This window comes from Anolis carolinensis, chromosome 3 (assembly GCF_035594765.1).
Source record: "Anolis carolinensis isolate JA03-04 chromosome 3, rAnoCar3.1.pri, whole genome shotgun sequence".
Lineage (NCBI taxonomy): Eukaryota > Metazoa > Chordata > Lepidosauria > Squamata > Dactyloidae > Anolis > Anolis carolinensis.
Window position 1 is genome coordinate 138,257,347 of NC_085843.1, and position 22,541 is coordinate 138,279,887.

Sequence of the window (22,541 nt, forward strand, 5' to 3'; positions counted from 1 at the left end):
CTTTGTAGCTGAGCAGCAGGATAAAAAAATCTCTAGATTAAAATAAATAAATACATAAATAATGAATATGGATTTTAGGTCTACATTATGGCATAGTAAGGTAAGGTAAAGGTTTCCCCTGACGTTAAGTCCAATCATGTCTGACTCATGTCTGACCTTCCCGCCGGAGCAGTACCTATTGATCTACTTACATTGGCATGTTTTCGAACTGCTTGGTTGGCAGAAGCTGGAGCTAACAGCGGCTGCTCACTCCGCTCCCGGGGTTTGAACCTGGGACCTTTCAGTCTGCAAGTTCAGCAGCTCAGTGCTTTAACACACTTCGCCACCGGGGTTCCTCATGGCATAGTAGCCAGCTCTTATTCTGAATTCTGGGCAGGAAGACTAAATTTATAAAAAGAAAATTGGATGTTGTTCTTATTTAATCTCAAGAACTCGGGGAGAGGTATGTTAATCCCAGATTAGCCTTCTGGAAGTCCTTATAGTTGACTACACTGAGCACAGGGAATATGGTGTAAAGAAGTGTGATGTTTTGATTTATGGATGACATGTTTATTTGATTTTGTTTAAACAGTCAGGTTTGGCTAAGTTTAAAATGGTAGGTATTGGAGTTGATAATACAAGAAGGTAACCATCTTAGCATTCTGAGGCAGGTTGCCATAGCAACGGGGGCGGAGCCAACTGCGTTTGGAAGAGAAAAGGAGGGAACGTTTTAAAAAACCCAGTCAGTCAGTGAGAGTCTGTAATGGTGAAATTACAGTGAGGACTAATTCTCAAGTGGAGGATCAGGGTGGCTCAAATGAGGGAATTTGAGTCAATTCTGAAATAAGGTGACTTATTTTAGGGAGTCTGTGATTTCTAGTCACAGGGGACAGACTGGTTCCAAGTTTAAGGAAACCAGGGAAGTTTAAATCTTAGTCTGTGATTCTTAGTCACAGGAGAAAGACTGGTTTCAGATTAGGAAATCAGGGAGGCAGACCTCTAATAGGCCAGACTAAGCAAGTTGGGTGACTTGTTTAGGGTTATTTGTAGAGGCTGTGGAGTAAGGGAAATTAATCCCAGTGGATCCAAGTGATCAGTTTCTAGTTTAGTTCTGAGAGAAGGAAGTATTTTGGAAGTTGGAACACCTCACATCTATTTGTAAGAGTTATTTAAGTGCCTTAAAGAAATTATTGAAACCACTAAGCTTTGTACTTGAAATAAACTTGTTTTGTTCTTCAAACCATCTAAGTCTCTGTCACACCTATATTCAAGCTAAGCAACGTTACCATCTGAAGTAAATAAGAACAATTAAAAAGAATAAATTATCCTCTGCCTGACATCTCCACAATTGGTGGCAGCAGAGATATATATATATATATATATATATATATATATATATATATATATATATATATAATCATCATCCAGACACCTTTACAATTGGTGGTAACTGTGTGGTGGGATAAAAAGATTCCTCCCTGCCACAGCTCTTTGCATATGGTATTATGAACACTTTGAGGGGCAACTGGTGGAACAATCTGGTTTCCTTTTGTATAAGAATAGGACAAGAGAGGGACTCCCTGAGCATATATGAAGAGTGGAGTGGATACGAATACAAAGCTATAGGGACAGGGAATTTCCAGATATGGATAAACTGCTCTCAATACCATCAATTGCCAAGCTGCCAGAGAGTGACATCAACTTGGGTCCAACAACATCTGGAAGAAATACTGTCTCCTGTACATCACTATGTATTGCCTATTAGCTTTTGCACACTATACATATTGCTTTGTGTAAGATCACAAAGACATAGGGAAAGCATCCTGAACTTCAGAACTAAGCCACTGAAATAATTTATTTCAAGAAAGTCTCATCTAATAAACGCAACCATATTTTAGTGAGGTGAAAAGTAGTCACCAATTAAAGTACAAAATAACATTATTCATTTTGAGGTGGTTTTTCTTTTCTCTATTACAGTCAACAAATCACTCTCTCTTCTGAATATCACAGTGTTTCCCAATGACCACATTAGCATCACCCGCAACTATATCTCTTTTCCCCTTTTCTTCTCCCCTCCCCTCCCCACTCCAATTCTCTTCAATGGAAAGACTGAGAGCATCCTTTTGTTCAGTATTTGATTTGGTATGGTATCTGCATTTAAAGTGCCTCCATGTTGTAGATGAGCTATGCAGTTTCACATTATGTCCTTTCTTTTGGTGTGTGTATTTTTTCTGAGGCAAATTAATTAACATGATACAGAACGAGGAGACTACAAATGCTCCAGCCCTCACTTTAAGCCCTCGTCCGCTTTTGTTCTCCATTATTGCACCAAATTATTTAATTGGGTCTCTCTGATTGTGCACAGACACAGAAAAGAACACAGCCTATTGTAAGGAGCCCCTACGACCATAATGCAGTATCAAATTCAATTCCCATCAAAAGTGCTTGTTGCTAAAAGCCCTGTACTGTGGTTGCAGATTAATGAAGATCTGCATTGAGCATAGTAGTGGTCGCAAAGACATTATGTTTCGCCAATAGAAGGCCTATTCTCCAAGAACAATAAAAGCATAGAAACGCATTAGTCTGCTTATGGATGGAAATAAATCAAAACGAATAAGAGGGTTGATAGAAACAGCCTAAAAGCAGCAGAGTGGAATTTTGAAAATACTGTTTTTGTTTGGAGAGGACTTATATTATTGTTTTCATTGGCATTCATTCTCTTTCCTTTTCTTTACTACCCCCTACCCACAACATCTCTCAAAATAAGATCTCAAAAGCCTGTGAAATGAAGGACATATTTCAAAGATCAGAAACTTTGGTTGCATATAATCAGCATCTGCACTACCCCTCTTTCTGCAAAGGTTCAATTTTCAATATTGCAAAGGAGCATTATTCAAAATGTTAATAAGGAAAAGAGTGCAGGGATGAGGAAGTAACAGGTCTGATTCAGGGGAAAAATGGGGTCCTGTCATCAAATATAATTATCTTTTTGTTTTTGTTTGATTTTGTTTTTGTTTGATTTTTTCCTCACCTGAACATAGCTGGTGAGTGGGAAAGGCCAGGTTCTACTAAATACAAGGACTTTATTAAGGACCTCATCACTTGGAGGCCAAGAAGCAGGGGACAGCAGGCTGTGGTGCAGGCTGGTTAGCAGCCAGCTGCAATAAATCACTCTGACCAAGAGGTCATGAGTTTGAGGCCAGCCCGTGTCGGGCTGAGCACTCGACAATTAAAAAATAAATTATAGCCCCTGCTCGTTGCTGACCTAAGCAACCCGAAAGATAGTTGCATCTATCAAGTAGGAAATTTAGATACCACTTATATGTGGGGAGGCTAATTTATAGCACTATAAAAAAATCATCCAGACGCCATTGGAATGAGGAAGATGCTGTCACAGTGGATGATGAAGCAGCTGCTCCCCCTGTGGCCGGAATCAAGCATACCCTCAGGAAGCTGGAAGCTGGAGAAGGTTTAAATTGCCTCTGCGTCTGTCACTGTCTCTGTTCTATGTTATATGGCATTAGCATTGCAAAATGGCATCCTTTGTGTAAAATGGAGATAATTCAAATGAGTACCAGAGAAAGCCTGAAGATCTATGAAATGGCTGCAGGTTACAGCAGAGTATGCCTATGTACAACTACAGTGTTCAGAAATATGGTAAAATCCAGGTTGGTATTTAAAAAAAAAATCAAATATTTTTGAGCCATGTTTAGTTGAATTTGTGGGTGCAGAATGCATAGATACAGAGAGTTAACTGTATAGCAAATTGTGTCCCCTTCCCTAAGCTTAACAACTAAGCCTCATTACTGAAAGTAAAATTAAATTCATAATAGATTTTCTGCTTCTTGATGGCTCCCAAAATCAACTGCTCCATTTGGTTTAATGTTGAAATTGGAACTGAGAATTCTTTTAGTTGATTTGATTTAATTATTGCAGCCGCTTTATTGCCTGTATTGGTCCCAACTGTGTATTTCTTAGTTCCTTTAGCTTATATAGAATAGTCTTGTCAAGTAGGAAAGGGGTGACACAGATTTAAAAATACAAATGTAACAAAAAAATTAAAAAGCAGGAAGTCAGAAATGATAGGAAAAGGGAAAAGTAGAACTTCAGACTGTTACACTTTGTAAACTCATTTTTAGCTCTTCTGGAACAGAATTTACATGCTGTGCATTAGTATATCCTCCAGCTGTCTTGATTTGGCAGGTACAGTCCAAATTAATCTTCTGATATCCCAATATTCAGCTGTTTTTTAAAAATGCCCCAATTTCTCTCTCTTCCTCCCCCCTCCCTTCTTTGTCCTCGGCTTATTTTAGTTGCTGCATATTGAGCTCAAAGTTTGCACTCAATTAACTCCGAGGAGACAGCGTGAGGAGAGGAAGGGGTGGAATAGTGCATTTCCCAATAGACTCAGGACTTCATTCCACAAAGGGAGGAAAGCAGGGGCGATTCCTGTTTTGCATTGCATTTCATGATGCTCTGTGTTAAAATTAAAGGGATCATTTGCTTATCTCCATCCCATGTTTTCATCTGGTCCCATTTCTGTATGTCTAAATGTTGCTTATGGTTTTATATGGTTTTAACAGTTTTAATTTATACTTACATGTTATTGTTTGATCTTCTGTTATGGTTTTTCCCATGTATGTTCGGCATGGAATTTTGCCATGCTTGTGTTGGAAACCACTTTGAATCCCCCCAGGGACGAGAAAAGCAGTATATAAATACAGTCAGGGCCATAGTCAGAAAAAAAAATTCTGGGGGGTTTGAAACATTTTTTTTAGCGAATCGTGAAGAGTAATTCCATAATGCAAAATAATTTAGAAATCAGGCTGAATCGATAAACTTCAGTGGACACTCAAGACAGATAAACTTCAGTGGACATTCATGGGGATTTGGTTAACCAGTTAAAATTCATGAGTAAACCATGTTTTTTTAAACCTGAAAATTTTCAGGGGGAGGGTTGTACCCCTAACCCCCCTCCCTTGGCTACAGTCCTGAATACAGTAAATAACTAAATAAATAAATAATCATACCTTTGCTTTGCCATCACATGTGAAAGTATTGTCTCCTCCCACTCCTCCCCCCTCATTTTAATACAGTATACATTTAACCAAACCACCACCAAAACGTTATCCCACCACAAATTTCATTTCATGAATCAGTAAAAGGAAACATTTTCTGTGATAACGGAACATTTCAGTTTGGTGAATTAGTATAACTTCAACATTGTGTGGTTTTGGAAATAAAAAAAATACTGATCTTTCACTGTTGCGTCCAAAGAGTAATGGTGACAATAGGGAACATGCGAAGTCCACCCACACAAAAACATCACCAAACCAATTGAAGGCAGTGAAATAGAACAATTGCTATCTTACTTCATATTTGCCAATTATATGCACTATTTATATGCACAGGGGGATTACTGGAGTCACTTACTGCCCAGCTTTAAAATCCTTGGGTTTCTACACACTTAAGAAATGGGGATGAATGACAAACCCACTGAATAATCTCATCTGATGGGCTCCGTGGGACTTCATGTATAAAGAGTTTAGAAATGCTTATAACAAAACATGTCATCCACTTTTCAAACAAAAGTGAGTGCAACATTTTCTAGCTTGTGTGTTCTTCCTCATCAATAATTTTGCCATCTTCACCATGGTCTGTTGTAACCTGGCCTTATGCGTCCCAAATGTCAACTAGGAAATGTTGGAGGGTGTGCATTAGGAAAGGCTGTAAATGAAAAGAAGTCTCCTCTGGTTCCATCTCCAGCCATTTGTGAAAGCACTGAGCCCATGTTCTTATAGCTTGCTTTTCTGGGAATTAAACAGAATCCCAACCTTGTACATTTAGAAGAGATTTTTCCAGATGAAGCCTACCCAGAACTCTTCTTAAAAACCCACAAAAATTTAAAAGCACTCCATCACCATCACTCAAGAAAGCCTCTATCACCTTCAGAGCACTCAGAGCCATTGGGAATTAAACAGAATCCCAACCTTGTACATTTAGAAGAGATTTTTCCAGATGAAGCCTACCCAGAACTCTTCTTAAAAACCCACAAAAATTTAAAAGCACTCCATCACCATCACTCAAGAAAGCCTCTATCACCTTCAGAGCACTCAGAGCCATTGAGCATCACCATTTCAGCTGCCCAAATATTTTTTTTGCTGTGTTAGGACTCCCATATTACCCTTTTGTGCATACATCTTGCTTTGGCCATCCAGTATACATCTCCTTTCACCGCAAGTTTACTTCATTCCTCTGGATTCATAGCCGATGCTCTCTCGACCATAAAATTTCAGCTGCAAAGCCAGAGCATCTCATTATTTCTGAAATATCAAGCTTGTATCTTCTTGATAAATAATTCCTACTAGTATAATGTATCAGACTAAAACATATTTTCCGAGGCCAGTGAGGTTAAAGCGGCAATCTCACCTTTTTTAATTTTTTTGCCCTGAAGACAGTCATTTCCATATATAGAATGACCCTAGTTTGTGTTGAACACAGGGAATCTGGGTGAAGCATGAAACTGCACATATTGCTGTCAGAGATTTGAAATGAGGCCTGCTAACCTGTAGGCAGCCTTGCAGGACTAATCAGACCCTCATATTACCAATGTATTCAGATTGTCAGTGCGTGCTACCTGGGAATGGGCAGGAAAAGTTTTCTCTTTTTATCATGGCCATTGATAAACATTACATTTTAATGTGATTTGCATCCTCTGCTTTCTCTCGTTGCTGTTTGAAGCGCAGGTGGGGGAAACCTATTGACACTGTGTCACAAATGCTGGTCTCTCTCTGTCTCTCTCACTCACACACACACACACATTCCCTCCATGCTTGAGAAGTGAGTGCCACTAGGCTCATTTCCCTTTCGATGAACATTCAGCCGAAATGCTTAAACTGGTACTACAGTGCTTTTAAAGGGAAGTTCCACTGTACTTTATACTACAGAAATATTTGGCTCTGCTCCTTAAAGCTCATAAATAAAACCTTCACCACATACATACAAAAAAAATACAAATAGTGGGAATCAACAGGATTTGAAGCCTATGAATGTTTACTCAGGAGTAAATCCCACTGGGTTCAATGAGATTAACTCCTAGGCACTTGTTCCTAGGATGCAGTCTCTGTGCACTTGCCTAGGAATAAGCTCAGTTGAATTCAGTGGGATTTATTTCTGACTGACCATGCATAGGATTGCATAGTAAATCTATGCCATTGTCACAGGCCAGTGGGTTTGGTACAAGCTTTTAGCCCCAGGGCTTCAGTCCCATTAAAACACCAAGTGAATGTAAGTGTTCTCCACATCAGATTACTTTCCAATGTTATTCCATGACAAGGAAAACTAAATCAGCTGAATGTCAGCTGAGGAACTCATTCATCTTTCTTTCTGAAACAGGGTCAATTTACCAATTACTTCATTCAAAGCTGGCCAAATAACCACAACTGGAAGGGATCTTGGCTGAAGCGATGCTTAAAATTGCTTGCAGAGAGATAGCTGCAGTGTTAGCTGGTGGCTTTTGAGACAGTGGGAAATTGAATCTGTTCCAGGTCCTAGTATAAATTCCCAAGGAGTTATTCAAGCTACAGGCTGCCATTGTCAAATTATATTCAGCACCTTGGATAGTACCCTAATATACCTGGAAGCCATTAGCCACCATTGGTCAGCTGAGCATAGTGAATTTCAGACCTGGCACTAATCACAAGTTATTCCCTTCATAACTTTTAAGTTGTTTGCATCACATCTGCACAACAATTTCTCCTACCTCTTTGTCTTTCACTAGTTACTTTGTTCAACCCGTTGCTCCTCTTGTTCATGGCTCCTTTTGAGATGAAATTCAACAGGTATGGGAAGGGCAGGAAATTGTTTTGGGTGAAGGAAAGATAGAATGTGCAATTGATTTGTTTTCCTAAGATAGCTGTGAACACATAGAAGATCACAATGAAGGAATCTGATAAAATAGTGTACACTATAAATGTTTAGTTTTACATCCAGATTGGCTGTGATCCTAGATTGAAGAGGTATAGTGTAACTTTAAAATAATCTTCAAGTTACAGCTAAGCTCATTACAGAATTGCAATATTGCACAGGCTGCCTTATGCATTGATCTGCAACCATTCACAATCATGCACCCAATGTTCAATGTGTAACAGTGTGCAACATGTAATGTACAGTTACACGTGTACGCTACCACATATGTAACTCTGCTTTTGTAGCCTTTAACTGGTTATGGACACATGTGGAACACCAACAGGATGCCAGTTAGCATCATCCAATTGTTGCATTCAAATCATAGATGCCCTCCAGTATTTGAAAGCTTCTCTTAAAAATCAATCTTGGGAAGAAGTGTTATAAATTATCCTCACCATTTTTATGCAATGATCGTTTCAGCATTCTATCTTTTATCTACAACTTTGCACAATATAGGACAGTGAACCTAGCTGTTCATGTGATTTAGCAGCAAAGAAGGGAGAATTGTTATTAGACTCCTCCTTGGTATCAAAAAGACCCATTTCAAGCTTTGGTTACCTTGGTGGATAACCTATGTGAGAAACTGGATAGGCATAGTGTTTCCCTGTTGGTTCTGCTCAATCTAATATCTACATAAAACTGCTGTGAGAGGTTATCTGGATGCTTTGAGCTGGGTGCTACCAGTATGCTGATGATACCCAACACTATCTCTCCATTTCATCCAATTCCAAGTCTTTGTACTAAACCAATGTCTACTATCAATAATTGAATGATTCAACCAGACAGGACAAGTGCACATGGTCGAGCAAAAGGTAGATCAAGGAATGTGGATTCAGTTTGTACTGAATGAGACTACACTCCTCCTGAAATCTCATCTTATCAGCTTTGGATTCAGATCTTAGCATGGATGCCTAGTTCGAATCTGGGTAGCGGGGTGAGCTCTCATCTGTCAGCTCTAGTTCCCCATGTGGGAGTATGAGAGAAGCCTCCCACAGGATGGTAAAACATCAAACATCCGGGTGTCCCCTGGGCAACATCCTTGCAGACAGCCAATTCTCTCACACCAGAAGTGACTTGCAGTTTCTCGAGTCACTCCTGACATGGAAAAAAAAACTGTAATACATTCTATATGGGGCTGCCATTGGAATTGGTTCAGAAACTTAAGTAAGTCCAGGTCACTAACTGGGATAGGTTATAGGGGGCATATTTCCCCCTTGCTGAAACAACACCAGGGAATGTGGATCTGTTACTGAGTAGAATTCAAAGTGGTGACTATTGTCCTTAAAACCAGACTATTTGAAAAACTGCATCTCCTTATATATGAGCCTTTTTATACAGGGAAGACTTCCTCTCAGTACCACCACCATCCCCGGCAAAGTTGGTGATGACATTCCCTCCCACAGACTGTCTGGTTGGCCTTATTCCTGATATCTTTCTGCTGACTGCTTTCAACTTGTGCTTTTTCAGTTGAAATTGGTGCAATGGGTTAAATCCTTGTGCCAGCTGGACTGCTGACCTGAAGGTTGGGTTGCTGACCTGAAGGCTGCTGGTTCAAATGTGAGAGATGGAGTGAGCGCCCGTGAAAGAAGCCTCCTAGCAAACACATCTGGGCATCCCCTGGGCAACGTCTCTGTAGACAGCCAATTCTCTCACACTAGAAGTGACTTACAGTATGTTCTCAAGTTGCTTCTGACACTATTAAAAAGTTGAAGTTTAGTTTATTTGTGTTTTAACTTTTATAATAAAGGTAAAGGTAAAGGTTTCCCCTGACATTAAGTCCAGTCATGTCTGACTCCGGGGGTGCTCATCTCCAACTTTTATACTGTTTTTAAAATTGTATTGCACTTTTCACACACTGTACATCTTGAGTCCCACACCTGGAGAAAGGCAAGACAAATTCACAGAGCTATTTTTATGTAATTTTCCTGGTCTGCAATTTTAAGTTATATTCTTCAGCAACTGAAACGTCTTGAACTTACTGAACGTATTGCTTAATCCTGAAGCTAAATGTTTTGGATCTGATAATTAACAATATTTTTCAGCCATTCAAATTATCCTACATAATGAGGACAATGTCCAATTTTGCAAAAAAAAAATCTTTCACAGTAACAATTCCTTTTAATATATTTCTAAGGGTTTGCTTTTAATGAAAACTCTAAGAAGAGTAGACAGGGAAGCAGGTTCTACAATTTGATAAGAAGGAAAGTTTCCATTGAGAGTTCATTTAAACAACAACAACGAGTGTTTACTTTGTTCCTGTGAATAATATATGCAGCACCAATGTGTTATTTCTGGTATATAAGAACTTCAAAGGCATTTTTAAACAAATCAATAAGCCTGATGAAATGATGGAATTTCTCTGGAGGAGAAATTGTCAACAAATTTATTTTCTTAAACCTTATTTGTAAAAACTAGGCGAGTTTTTGTCTTTGATTTTTTTAAAGGAAATGTTTGAAGTCTGAGTTTTTTGCCCCATGGCCCCATTTGGATCTATTTTCTAATCCCCTCACTTCATAAATCAAAACAAAACTTCTGTTTGGGTAATCTAATTTTTTTTATTCTTGATTATGTGCTGAATGCATGTGGTACCATCTAATATTTGTTACCAAGTTGTGATTAAAATATATGGCCCCCAAAGAGGTTGATAACAATTTTTAAAAACAATCTTGGACTTAATTAAGGGATTTAAGGGATTAGAAACAAGATAAGGGATGTTAAAGGGGCACACTCTTTTTAAAGTTCTGTAGAATTTTAAATAGTTGCCACACATAAAACACTGAAAAATGCCTCACCACACACTGCATATCAGTGATTTTTACTCTTTTGTGTTTCCTTAAGCTTTGAAACTGATAAGCGATATCTGTGTGGCCCGACCATACAATCCTTGACTGTGACATAAATGTTTCAACTGAACATTATGGAAGTTTTCTCACGCTGACAAAGATGAACAAAATATATACGGAATTAATATTTTGATTGAAACTACCCCCACCCCACACTTCATAAAAAGAGAGAGAGAGTTGGTCAACTTTCCAAAATCACATGTTAAACCTCTTTCTGAATGTAGCCATTCCTAGCTTCAGGCAGAACTGTTGCTAGGTTTAATGTTTGATCATTTATAAAACAGATTTTTTTAAAAAACACACACACAAACAGAATCCCTTTCACATAGAAAATGAGCATGTCAATAAATGGCAGCTTTGCTTTCTTACACTATTTTCCTAAGTTCATAAGATTTTTTTTAAAATGCAAGAAAGTGTTAAAAACATTTTGATTTATGAGGCTAAAGCTGCCAGAGGATTAGGAAATAGGAGCAAACAGAACTACAGGGCAAAATCTCAGACTTCAAAGGTTTTCTTGAATGTTCTGATTGCTGTTGATATTGTATTGGGATGGGCTAGAGATGTATAATTAAAATCTTTTTGATAGAACTGTTAATAATATAAAGAGCTTGGTCCATAAAGTATGTTGTGTGGGTGAATTAAAAAGTTGCTCAATTTGTCCTAGAATTAGAAAAATCCCAGTGAAAGTAGTTCTGTATTACATGAAATACCTAGCATCATTATTGTGTATAACAATCATAGAAGTCATCACATGAGCAGGGGTGGTTCAACTGGTACGCAAACTACGTGGTTGCTGAAGGCGCCATCCTCTTGGGGGCATAGTTGAGGCACCTCCAAGTGCCCTATTTATTTATTTATTTATTTACAGTATTTATATTCTGCCCTTCTCACCCCGAAGGGGACTCAGGGCGGATTACAATAAACACATATATGGCAAACATTCAATGCCAACAGACAAACAACATATATAGACAGACACAGAGGCATTTAACATTTTTTTCCAGCTTCACGATTCCGGCCACAGGGGGAGCTGTTGCTTCACTGTCCAGTAGTGGCTGTACTTCCTCATTCCATTCCTCGTGTTTTGCTGGCAGTTTTATGATGTTGTAAATTAGTTAAATTAGCCTCCCGCATAAAGCGTACCTAAATTTCCCTAATTGACAGATGCGACTGTCTTTCGGGGCTGCATAGGTCAACAGCAAGCTGGGCTATTTAATGGTCGGGGGCTTAACCTGACCCGGGCTTCAAACTCATGACCTCTCGGTCAGTAGTGATTTATTGCAGCTGGTTACTAGCCAGCTGCGCCACAGCCCGGCCTATGAGCAGCTTCTTTTTTGTTTTGTTTTTCTTTTTTTTCCCCTCCCTGCTGGAAGGGGGGCACGCCCCCCGGGAGTGCCTCACCTTCCCCCTCCTGCGTGCGCACACTCGCTCATGGCTGGGAAGGCAGGCAGGAGGGGGCTCATTGCAGCCATGGAACTCTGAAGTTCCTTGATTTTATAAATTAAGGAAGAGATTGGGGAGAAAGGGTTAATTTTTGGCTTTGCAATGCAAAGAAGGACATCCCACAATCCGCCTACAATGTACATCACTGATCTCAAAGGAACAGCAGAAGTGGAGTCAGATTACCAAATGGCTAAAATTGCTTTGGAAGATTATTTGCTCACATGTTGTTGTGAATGAGCCTTCTGGGGTCAACAATACTACTGATAGTAGCAGGAAGAGAAGAAAGACTCCTCGGGAGCAAGACTCATTTGAGGAGTTACAGAGAAAGAAGCTTAGAGAGATATTTGAGGAATTAACAGATGAGGATTTATTTGAGGGTTTTGAAGGAGAGGATGGGCTTGAAATGGACGTTGGGGATGTGGTACGGGCAGAAGAGGATGGCATGGAATGGACACGTGCTCCAGAGGGTTGTGATTGGGAAACTGGGCTCCCTGGTAATGGAGACGCTGAGGAAACATGGGGTCCTTCAGGATCAGACCCAAGGTGGTCTAATTGGAAGATTGGGGATAGTTCCACAGCTGTGGGTAGGTCTGGGCGTCGGCAGGATGGTTCCAGCTCAGATGAGGAATGGGAGCAACCTGTGGGAAGGGCGGTGCCCGGCTCGAGTTCTGAAGACGAGTTGTAAATAAATAGAGGGCATTTGGCCATTGGGCCCTTGCGTGTGGCAAGGTGGTCGTTGGGCGCCATTGGGTTTCGTGTTCGTGTTCCTGAAGACTGGCTTGGGACTGTGCAACCGACGTAAGTTTATTCCGGGTTGCTTCTACGACTGGGGCTGGAACTGTGTGGGTTTTCCTTAGACTGCATTGTGATTACTGTCTGCATTAGTTCGCCTCCGTCGTTTTGGCTACTTGTGTCAACCCATTGACAAGGACTTTGCTGTGACGACTTCTCATCTTGGACCTTGGACTGGACATCGTTTTGGCATTACTCTTCGCTCCCTATTCCGGCTTGGCTTCGTTCTCAACCCTGTAACTACTCTCCGTTACCGACCACTGGCTTTGTTCCTGACCCTGAAGTAACGCTCCACTCCCAATTCCAGTTTGACTCCTGGTTCTGCAGTTACTCTCCGTTACCAACCGTTGGCTTCATTCCTGACCCTGAAGTAACGCTTTGTTCCCAACTCCAGTTTGACTCCTGGTTCTGCAGTTACTCTCCGTTACCGACCGTTGGCTTTGTTCCTGACCCTGAAGTAACGCTCTGTTCCCAATTTCAGTTTGACTCCTGGTTCTGCAGTTACACTCCGTTACTAGCCACTGGCTTGGCTTCTGACCCTGCAGTAACTCCTTGCCCTTCGTTACTTTGTTTCTGGCACCAGTTTGTTTGCGCTGTTTCCAGCAGCAAAGTTTGGCCTGGTTTGGGACATTGTTTGTTTTGAACCTTAAGACTCTATTTTGTAACCCAGTTGGGATTCTGTTTATTTTGGACCCCTGGGAATTTGGTCCGCAGTTTGTTTTGCCTTCTTCAAGTCCTCCTGCAATTTTGAGCTGAATCTAAGCAGTTTTGTTTTAATCCGGATTATATCTCTGGATAATCCGGATTATACTCCGGTTTGGTTTTTTGGAGTTTTTTCAGTTTAAATGTCTTTGTCACACTGAAGTTTAAGTGTTGCGAGCTCCTGTGTTTGTTTCATGAGCTTTTTTGAGTTGTTTATGCAATAAACTGTATTTCCATCCATCGGCTGGCATCTGACCTTGACACATGTTCAGTAGCCTTAAAACAAGATTTGACATTTTCATAAAACACTCCTTCAATGAACCTTGAAGGACCTCATTACATTGAAGTCCTGGATGTGGGAGGCAGCAGGTGGGCAGTGGGGCAAATCTGTCACTAGGTATGCCGCATTGCTTCCACCACATGTTTGCTCATCACATGGCAGAAAGCATTGTCCCCATGTTTCAGTCTCCCGTATTCAGGTTTCCCCCTCCTACTATGCTTCACCAACGCAGCCAGAACAGAGCCCCACTGGAAGTAGATGTGGGTCATTTGATGAGATCCAGTGGGCTCCACGCCAGCTGCATCGGTGAAGCATGGTAGGACTGGCAATTTGATCAATGTAATTAGGTCCAAAGTTTGGTTTTCAGTGATTTTATGACGATGTCATGTGGTTGTAAGTTTTTTCATTACAGTCTATGGAGATCCAACACAACTTAAAGCTTCATGTGAGCACTTGTATGTGCACCATGTCCTTGAATGAGGCTTCATTAGGGATGATTTTATTATATTGGACGGGAGAAGCAACTTGCCCTCACCTTGACTGTGTCTTGCATATGGTTTGGCAGATGTACTGTTTTGCATTTTCTTTTGAGAGTATTATACATGCAGTCCTGCATCTTCTAATGTATCTTCACTGCTTTTATTTTTAAGGCAATGTAGTGGAAGGATGGATAGAAGGGAACAGCCAGAATCTAGGTTGGAAAGCTTAAAGGTTGGCTTTACCTGTCTTCCCTGCCATCTGCTACCTGAAGCAAACCTAACTCTACCTGATGGTAGGGTTGCTCCTAGTTCCAAACCTGATGGTTTCCTTTTTAGTTTGTCACTGGGGAATAACAGAAGAGAGAATGCTTGCAACTATAGTCTGGGAGCTAGGTGTTCTTGAATATTCATCCAGTAATGGCATGTATGCGTCTATTCCCCAACTTGACATGTTAACATTCACAGCATTTCTGACTGCTGGCCAAGTTACACCATATGGAAGGCACTAGTTTGGGGAGTCCTTGGTGGCGCAGCGGATTAAACTGCTGAGCTGCTGAACTTGCTGACCGAAAGGTTGGCAGTTCGAATTCGAGGAGCAGAGTGAGGTCCTGCTGTTAGCTCCAGCTTCTGCCAACCTAGCAATTTGAGTACTGCTCCAGCAGGAAGGTAACGGAGCTCCATGCAGTCATGCCACATAACCTTGCACAATGCCAGCTCTTCAGCTTAGAAATGGAGATGAGCACCAACCCCCAGAGTCAGACACGACTGGACTTAATGTCATGAGAAAACCTTGACCATTACCTAGGTTGGGGAAGTCTGTATCACCTTGATCCAGTTAATATCATACATATGTAGAAGGCCTATAATATCAATCATCCCAGATATGAAGATACATATTGTTATTGTTATCTTCTTTCAAGTAGATTCCAGTTTTTCCTGATCTTATCATATCATTGGCAAGCTTTATTCAGAGAAGGTTTACCATTGCTTCTCTCTTAGGCTGAGAAAATGCAAATACTGTTTTCTTGGGATTCATAGTCCAGCACGCCCACCATTGTTATTCTATGTTGTAAAAGGTAAAGGTAAAGGTTTCCCCTGATGTTAAGTCCAGTCATGTCTGACTCTGGGGGTTGGTGCTCATCTCCATTTCTAAGCCAAAGAGCTGGCGTTGTCCGTAGACACCTCCAAGGTCATGTGGCCGGCATGACTGCATGGAGTGCCGTTACCTTCCCGCCTGAGCGGTACCTATTGATCTACTCACATTAGCATGTTTTCGAACTGCTAGGTTGGCAGAAGCTGGAGCTAACAGCAGGTGTTCAATCCGCTCCCGGGATTTGAACCTGGGACCTTTCGGTCTGCAAGTTCAGCCGCTCAGTGCTTTAACACACTTTGCCACCAGGGCTCCTATTCTATGTTGACTCCTCAGGAATAATCAAGCATAATCTATATTTGTCCTTTGAGAGCCAGCATACTGTAGTAATTTGAGCATGGAATGGGGACCAAAAGGAATCAGAGTTTGAGTCTCCACTCTGTTATGGGAATCCACTGGGTGATCTTGCACTTGCTTCACCTTAGGAAAAAATGGACAGCAAAGTACTCTGATTAAATCTTGACAAGAAAACGATAAGGTAGGGTTGCCATTGACTTGAAGAAACATAATAACAATGAATCGCAATTGCTAACCAAACCTAGAAAATAGGCTTGCATAAACCTAGCCATGTACAGAATTCTGGAATCTCAGATATTAGCACTTGGTAAGTTGGAAGGTGACATGGGAAAATTCAGCTGGTCTGTTCCCCTTTACACACATAAATAGCAAGAATTCCGCTACATGTATTGGTGAGAACTGTAGTTCAGTGGTTGAGTACAGGCTTGGCACATAAAGGTTCCCATGTTGAAGCATCTCCAAGTAAGAAGTATGAAAAACTACTGTTTGAATTCTTGGACAATCTCTAAGAGTGGACAGTGCTAAGCTATAGGGATCAATGGCCTGACACAGCAAAATAAGTTTCCCATGTTCCTAATCCTGACTGCAGTGTGGACTTCCTTGGACTTTCTTCGCAGAACTTGGAAATTTATTTTATTTTAATTTCCAGTATTCGTAGTACAAAATTTTATAATCCAAAGTAAAGATACCTATATATAGATATTGCCAAAGTTGAGGTAGGCCTGGAATCAACATTGCAGCCCATCACACAACTTCCTATCCATTGCAGTGATACATCGTGAAAACTTCTAATTTTTGCCATCCCTCTCCTGTGCTATTACAGCATGTCCTGATTAGATTTTTGATTACTGTTCTCTTTGTTAATTACCCTGCGTAAACCACTGATGCCTAGATTTAAGTGGAGATTGGGAATTATTTTATTTGCAAAATAAGGCCTCAACCAGCCAGGTTCGGTCTCTCTCGCTCGCTCTCTCTCTCAACATCCCATGAGATCTTGCTGGATGTCCTTGTTTTATTGGCTTCTGTAGTCATTAGATGACTTGGCAGTTGCTGTTCTGTCAGCTTGAGAGGTCACTTACCAGCCTTGATCAGAGATTTCAAGGCGACAGCAAGGAAACTCCCTGTGTCAATTTGACTCAATTTGCAAACTAATGAGTTAAGCCCTCCCAGCATGTTTAGGGGTCAGTGCTGATCTATTTGGGAAATATTTGTTGATTAGCATGTAAAGCCTCAGATGTGCCAAGGCCTGTTTATTTTCCCCACTACCCTCCCAGCCCTCTCCAGGTTGCTCTCGCCTTTAATTTCCCTGCAGGTTTTGGAAGGGATGCATTAAATTAAAACCACTCGCCGTTTTGTGAGCAGTCTTTTGTGACCAATAATGAATGTAATGAGTGAAAAAGGAAAGGGAAAACAGGATGATTAAGCCGTGCTGGGCGGCTTTTACGCAGCAATTTGCAAACACAACACAAATGGACAATTGGAGCTTTTCTTCCATTAATTTGTCACAATGTTCTCAACTTGTCATAAATATATATAAAAAGTCTCACTGTTTGCTGATACAAGATGGAGGTAGCAGATGCTGTTTTCTGCAGAATGATGTATTTCTGTAGATGAATCATATAATTGTATGTAGTGCCTCTGTTTTAAATAAACCTATGGTCCTTGAGGAGTATCTTGGAGCAACATGAAGACGGAGTAGAGTGGAAGAGAGCTACGTAAGCTTCCTTGAGGTCAGAGGGAAATACACAGATAATAACACATAAATTCTACAGGTGACCTGCACAATATCCACCAGCCAATTTGATGTTCTGCCAGATCTTTGATAATTATTCTGTGGCATTCAAGTCAAAGATGCAAGTGATACCCAGTTTCTCATGATGGCTTGTATAGTAATCTCTAATGGATTGCTGGCTGTCCACATGATGTACACCAGCTTCTGGTGAGTAGCATGGGGAGCGGATTAGTTTTAAACCAACTTTGCCCCATTTGGGCAAACTGAAGTTTTCAATGGCTTTGAAGCATTCTGCGCAGTGGGCTCTGGTAAGACTGGACACCAGTGTCATCACCCTTTCCCTGTGCTCATTTCCCCCCATCTCCTTATTGCTGATCATCCATGCATCTGCTTCTCGACATCAGCAAAATACCCACAGAGGCCAAGGGCTTAGAGCAGAGGTCCCCAAACTTTTTAAACAGGGGGCCAGTTCACGATCCTTCGGACTGTTGGCAGGCCGGACTATAGTTGGCCACTGAGCAATAATAATAATAATAATGATGATAATAATAATAATAATAATAATAATAATAATAATAATAATAAAGAGGGTTGGAAGAGACCCTTTGGGCCATTGAGTCCAATCCCCTTCTGCCTTTGTGCACTGAAAGCACAAGCAAAGCATCCCTGACAGATGGCCACCCAGACTCAATGTTAATAATAACAATAATAATAATAAAAAATGTGCCATGCCAAAAGATCTCAGCCGGCATTTGGAAACAATAGACATTGACAAAATTACGATCTGCCAACTGCAGAAGGCCACCCTACTGGAATCTGCATGCATCATCCAAAAATACATCACACAGTCCTAGACACTTGGAAAGTGTTCGACTTGTGATTTTGTGAAACGAAATCCAGCAGATCTATCTTGTTTGCTGTGTCATACTTATAATAAAAAAGCAGGTTGAAAGAGACCCTTAGTCCAACCCCCTTCTGCCTCTTTGCACCAAAAGCACAAGCAAAGCATCCCTGACAGATGGCCACCCAGCCTCAATGTTAATAACAACAACAACAACAACAACAACAACAACAATAATAAAAGGGTTGTAAGAGAAGAAGAGACCCCTTGGATCATTTAGCCCAACCCCCTTCTGCCCTTGTGCCATGGGGGCCAGATAAATGGCTTCGATGGGCCGTATCCGGCCCCCGGGCCTTAGTTTGGGGACCCCTGGCTTAGAGAGACCTCCATGGCCAACTGGGAGCAGTGACAGTGGCAACACAAGAGGCAATGAGATGTCAACCACCCTGGCAGAGTAGGCACACCCCTGGACCATCTAGAGCAGTGGTTCTCAATCTGTGGGTCCCCAGATGTTTTTGGCCTTCAACTCCCAGAAATCCAAACAGCTGGTAAACTGGCTGGGATTTCTGAGAGTTGTAGGCCAAAAATATCTGGGGGCCCCAAGTTGAGAACCATGGATCTAGAGAGTGGCCTCAGATTCAGCATAAATGTATGGTATCTGAGGCTGCTCTGGGGAAGATTTACACAAGACAAAACAGCCTTATGTAGATGAGCTAGATATGCTCGTGTAGATCAGTTGTTCTCAAACTGTGGGTCCCCAGGTGTTTTGGCCTACAACTCCCAGAAATCCCAGCCAGTTTACCAGCTGTTAGGATTTCTGGGAGTTGGAGGCCAAAACATCTGGGGATCCCAGGTTGAGAACCACTGCTGTAGATAGAAACCTGCTAGTCTGATTGAGAGTAGATCTATTGAATCAGTTGTATGGAGAGTCAATATATAAGTAAACCCATTCATTCTTTGGTTTACTCCAGTCAGAAACAACAACAGGATTTAGGCCTGTTTGTGTCTTACTAAAAGGGAAGTAGAATCTGGAAGCAGAGGAATGATAAGAAGAACAGACTACTTCTTTGCTTTCTGTATGGCTGTTGGTATCCTCAAACTCTTCCCCAATGGTTTTTACAATCTGAGGGGAGGGGTGAGCAAATTATGTCGAAGAATTATCATATCTCACTCTCCAAACCCCTATGCCAAAGGTAAGTAGGGAAGAATGGCGATTATCTGCAAATGAGGACTGGGAAGGGATAGAAGAAACCATTTCTGAAGATGTTATTCAACATCCTACCCTTGCTGAAATTCCTCCTTCTACAGAATAGTGAAAGGTAGAGGAGTCCTGCATTCCCCTAGCGAAAGATTATTTTGATTGGATGAATGCCTCCAAGTTTATCAGCACTGAGTGGTGCCATTCTTCCACCTTAATCTTCAACCCCTCCACATACACAGTCTCACTGCTTTTCACAACGAGGGCAGCTACCATCACTGGCTTTGAAAAAAGAATTAAAGAAGGGACTCTCTTGTAGTTTCCCCTAAGGCTGGTGATGTGCGAGGATGGGTAGGGGATCCACAGCAGAGTTAATGGATCACACATTATACAAGATTGTCAATAAATCATATAAGACAGGAACCATTCATGTTCTGTATATGTTTATTAAAATGTACAGCACTGATCCATTAGTTCTTATTGGGGAACACCTCCATTACAGCAGTTTCCTGACGGGAGAGCCATGAAATCATTCTAAAAATATGTTATTGGCATAGTCTTCCCCAGCGACATAAAATACCCACACTTTCATTTCAGTGCATGTCCTGTGAACAATACAGAGACAAAACCTTCAGAGTTCCAACAATGTGTAAACAGATGCTAATTTCTTGTCTTTATTCGTTATATTTATATCCTGCCTTTCATAAAAGGAGTTCAAGGTGGTGGATCTCTTCCCTATATTTACCCCCACACTAACCCTGTGGCCTGCAAATGATGTTACACATATCCAAATGGCCCTTAGCGGAAAAAAGGTTCTCCACCCTGCTGTCGAATGTGGGAGGGAACTGTGGAAAGGAAAGGAGATTTCACCTGAACATCAGGAGGAACTTCCTCATGGTGTATTCGGCAGTGGAACTCTCTGCCCTGGACTGTGGTGGAGGCTCCTTCTTTGGAGGCTTTTAAGCAGAGGCTGGATGGCCATCTGTCGGAGGTGCTTTGAATGTGATTTCCTGCTTCATGGCAGGGCGTTGGACTGGATGGCCCATGAGGTCTCTTCCAACTCTATTATTCTATGATTCTATGATTTTATGTGTGGCTCTTCAAGAATTGTCAGGTTGCAGCTCCCAGCTGCCCTAGGCAGCATAGCCCATGGTGGAGAAAGTTGGGAGTTGCAGTCTAGTAACAACCTCTTTGAGCCGGCACACATACCATACCTGCTCTACAGAATAAGTACAAGAGGCAGAAGGAGAAACCTAGACTTTTTAATTGGATTTGATTTATGTTCTTGGCATAAATACACTCTCACACAAATGTACTATCTGGTAAATACTTTTGCTTGCTTTTTGTTGCTAGGCTGGAAGGGACTGAAACAAGCTTTCAAAATCTAGCTGAAAACACATTTTATTATTATTTACCTTTTTAAAAGTCTAGCTTCTTATGCTCCTTGAATATCTATTCCTATCACTTGCAATATCATTTTCAGTTCATATTAATATTTAATATTCTTTATACATTGTTCAACCTTAATGGTTGTCTAATTTCTGTTTTTCATCCACAGAGAAGCTATTAATTTATGAGCATATAGGGCAGTAAGTAATAATTTGCATGAATGCTTTGAGTAGATATGCTTCCATAGGCCTCCCATAGCATAGACTCTGGGTAGTATGATACCATCTATTGGCCAAGCTTCAATGAACGCCGCTTTACACGATGAAGTCGGGTGCGGGGGAGGTTAAATCCATAAAGGAGTCTACTCTACTAAGTGAAAAATCAACAGAGATCACATAAATTGGGTTATTTATAGGAAGACTTTTGCAGCTACTCCTTTAATGCCTTGGATAAAGATGATATTAAGTCTGACTCTAAAAGCGTCAAATAATATGAAGGTTTTCTTGAGCCCTTCATCATTTATCCTGGCCACTTTGCTACTGAATAATGAAGCAGCAGGGAAGTTCAAACTGGTGTTGCTAATATGGAAAGTTCATCGCCAATTATGAAAACTAGGACCAAGGGCTACATAACAACAACAACATAACATACTTCTGGGCATTTGCTACCACCTTTTCCCTCTCTTCCCCTGTATCAAGCCTCATGGTCCACAAATGGTGGTTGCCAGAGATCTATGGTAGCATTTTGCATGACTGGCAAGAGTCTTTTAAGTTTGCTATATCAGTAGCTTACTGTGGACCCTTCCACACAGTCATATAACCCAGAATAACAAGGTAGATAAAATATCTGCTTTGAGCTGGGTTATCTGAGTCCACACTGCAATATAATCCAGTTCAATATGGATTTTATACAGCTGTGTGGAAGGGGCCAAACATACAGGTTAAAACATCTGTATTGCTTAAAAATGCATCTGCTCAATATTCAATGGCAGGACAAAGATTAAATATTGAAAATCCCCATTGAGTGCAAGGAAGAACTTCAAAAATCCATCCGTGATGGGCACTAGAAGTGAAGCAATGGGAACTGTGCTGAATGGAAATGCAGCGGTTGAAAGGTAGGGGGGAATCAAGTGAGCATTATCTCCACACTTGTTTTCTATTCAATTTCCATGGTTGAAGAACTAAAAGTCTAATATTAAAGTTCTAAATTAAACTGTGTATATCAGTAGGCTAATAGTACTCTGTAGCATGTGTAATAAACTGTCACATTGCTTTTCCAACTAATCATTAATGAATTAATGAAAGACGTTCTCTCTTTCTCTTTTTTTGTATGCCGTAACATAATGAGATATACAGCATTAGGCCTTTTAAAGATTTAGGGGCCCTATTATTGAAAAATAATTATTACGCTACAAGAGTAATTAAATGTAATTTGCATGAAGCTGACAC